This window comes from Galeopterus variegatus, unplaced genomic scaffold, assembly GCF_000696425.1.
Source record: "Galeopterus variegatus unplaced genomic scaffold, G_variegatus-3.0.2 Scaffold2552, whole genome shotgun sequence".
Lineage (NCBI taxonomy): Eukaryota > Metazoa > Chordata > Mammalia > Dermoptera > Cynocephalidae > Galeopterus > Galeopterus variegatus.
The window spans coordinates 43,002-46,272 of NW_007728663.1; the positions used below are offsets into that span (position 1 = coordinate 43,002).

At 32.0% G+C, this 3,271-nt stretch overlaps 1 pseudogene; it reads right to left on the reverse strand.

The window, feature by feature from the left end:
• Positions 1 to 2,171: 2,171 nt before the first annotated feature.
• Positions 2,172 to 3,271, reverse strand: part of LOC103598276 — a 2,794-nt pseudogene continuing 1,694 nt past the window's right edge.

Genomic DNA, 3,271 nt, shown 5'->3' on the forward strand with positions numbered 1-3,271 from the left:
TTGTAAGTATTTTAATATTTCCAATCATTAGGAAATTATCTTTTTGTTATTGATTTCTCATTTAACTGCATTGTAGTGAGAGAATGCTCTCTGTATGATATCAGTACTTTAAAATCTGTTTAGACTTTTTTTTANGGGATCCGAACCCTCGGGCAGGAGCACCACCGCGCTTCCCAAGCGGCGCACTATCCAGTGCACCACCGGGCCGGCCCCTATTTTCTCATGTTTTAAATGTGTGTTTTCTGTAAATAGTGTACAGATGGATTTTAAGCTAAAACTTAAAAATTTATATTGATTTTAATTACTGATATATTTGCATTTACATGTACAGTATATACCATTTTATTAACAGCTTTCTATCTGTATTACTTTCTCTATTTCTTTCTTTTCTTGTCTTCCTTAATTTTTTAAATATTTATTTTTTATTTTAACTTTTTATTATAGAAAATTTAAACACACACAAAAGTGAAAGAATAATCTCTGAGCTTCAACAATGATCAACACACTTCATTTTTTCTGTCGTCAATACCATCCCCTCAACCTAATACTGGATTGTTTTTAAGCAAAACCAAACCATCATATAATTTCATTCATAAATTCCTCAGTATGTATCTATAATATTTAAAGGTCCTTAAATATTAAAACAAAACCACATAACCATGATTGCATCTTTAAAAAATAGTAATTCTTTAGTATCATTCATTCAATACCTACTTAGTGTGAAAAATTTTCCAGTTGTTTCACACACAGATTTGTTGTTTTGTTTGAGTTGGATCCAATAAAGTCCACCTATTTGTTTCTTCTTTTAGAGTAAGTATTATTTTTCTTGTCGCGTTTTCCCCTTATTAGCTTGGAAACTATACACTTTATTTTTATTTTTTCTTATTATTGTGGAAATACTAACTTATCAACATCTGAAGTTAATCAATATTTTTACTCTATGAACAGTGCATGGTCTTTGAAACACTTTAACTCCTATCAAAAAATCCCTCCCTGAATCTCAGATTATATGCTATTGGTGTCTTGTATGTTGGTTCTAATTTTTAACGCTATAAAACATTATTATCTTGTACTATCAGCATTTGTTTAGGTTTGCCTACATATTTACCACTTTTTTTGCTCATCACTTCATCTTGCACCTCAGATCTTCCACATGCAATCACTTTTCTTCAGCTTGAAGTATATAACCTTTAGAATTTCCTTTGTGAGAGTTTTTTGGGAGATGCTCACCCAATTTTTATTTATCTAAAAATGTCTATTTTGTTCTCATTCTGGAAATATTTTTTCAGTGGGTATACAATATTAGGTGGATAGTTATTTTCTGAATATGTTAAAGACATCATTCCACTTTCTCCTGTCTTCCTGGGTTACTGTTGAGAAGTCAGCTGTCAGTCTAATCTAATTATTGTTCCTTTAGGTAATCTGTCTTTTCCCTTCTGTTGCTTTAAGAACCCCCCCCCCCCTTTTGGTGTTAAAATAGTTTCATTGTGAAGTATCTGGGTGTGAATTATGAGGATGATTTTAATTTTTTTTGGCTGGCTGGTATGATTTTAATTTTTATTTATTCTTGTTGTGATGTTTTAGGCTTCCTGAATCCATGAATTGATATCTTCTATCAGTTCTGACATTTCTTGTCTCTCTCTCTCTCTTTTTTTTTTTTGGTCAACCATGTTTACTAGCTCATGTAAATATTTGAAAACAAATCCATCTGTGTTCCCTTTCTATATCCCTTTCTATAATAAACTGTGGCACAGTTTATTATAGTTCTTAATAAACAAACTACCATCAATATCCATAAGGGAAAAATGAATTTTAAAATGTGAAAGAGAAATTAATAAAAAGCCAAATACGTCAACCATTGAAAGGACTATTTTTTTTTAAGATTAAGCCACTGACTTGCAACTTTTATTAAAATAAATTTCATGTATAAAAACAAAGTAATTTATAACTTGATCTCAACTCGTTTTGATAGCAGTTCAATTTTTAGGGAAAAACTGCACAACTTCAACTAAAGAACTAAAACAATCAGACACAGTTTTACAGTTTAACAATTGTATCAACTTCATCAAATAAAGAATAACTACATATCAATTTATGTTAGTCCTGTGATCCAGAATATGCTTACCATTTACAACATTTTTAATCACTCTTCCATATGGCATTGAATATTTCTAGTAGGAATTAGTATATAGTCTGTTCTGGATGAAGACAGCACTAGACAGATGTTGCCTGATGCCTGGATAATGCTGAATGTGACAAAACCAGGGAGACACATTAAGATATTTCTCCTTTTCTTGAACTGTCAGGTCAACTATAAATTGATGAAGTCATAGTACAATAGGATATCTGGTAAGGTAAATTTATATCCTGTAAGGTAGACTTTATCTTCAAAATATGAATTAAGATCCTTCAACAGAATGCGGATATCATCTTTATGGGAGTGTTTGTCTACTTGAGTGACCCTGTACTCTAACTATTGCAAAATGATTGCTTTTTCTTCTGCAGTGCTCCCCAGCAAATATTCTTTGTTGGCTTGCTTGACTAGATGAGCTGCTATTGTAGTCAATCCTGTTAGGCTTGGACAATTGTTTGTTTGAACAACTGGAATCTGTCTGTCGCCCTGAGCACTGTATTTATTCTCCTTACTCAGCTCCAGAGATTTCTCCAGCAGCGTCAACTCCACGGCCACACCATTTTCTAGCCTGAGCTCTTCACAGGGGACTTTTTAACTCTTAAAATATGATATTCCTTATTCTTTTATCCCTCCCATTCTGGAATGCCAATTGAGATATATTAAACTTTCTCATATTCCCTTTCATGTCTTTTAAACTTTTGTCCATATTTTCTGTTTCTTTAACTCTCTGTGATACCTTTTACCTAATTTCTTCAGAACTATCTTCTAATTCACTAATTCTTCCTTCAGCTGTGTCCAATCTGCTGTTAAACTCAACTACTGAGTTTTATCTGGTTCTTTTAAAAATATGGTCATTTATAGTCTCTTGCTCTTTACTTGTGTTTTAAGTTCCTTATTTTATCTTTTGTTTTATTTTAGTCTTTTTTTTTGGCTCCTGGCCTGTACAGGGATCCAACTTATTTTATCTTTTAAATACATTCAACATTTATTTCGTATTCTGTGCCTGATAATTTGAATATCTAAAATCTTTGTGGATTCGATTGTTCTGCCTGCTTTTTTCTCTACTTGTACTCACTCATGTTTTGTTTCCTTGTGTTTTTTGTGATTCTTGACTTTGAGTTCATACTGTGGGTATTA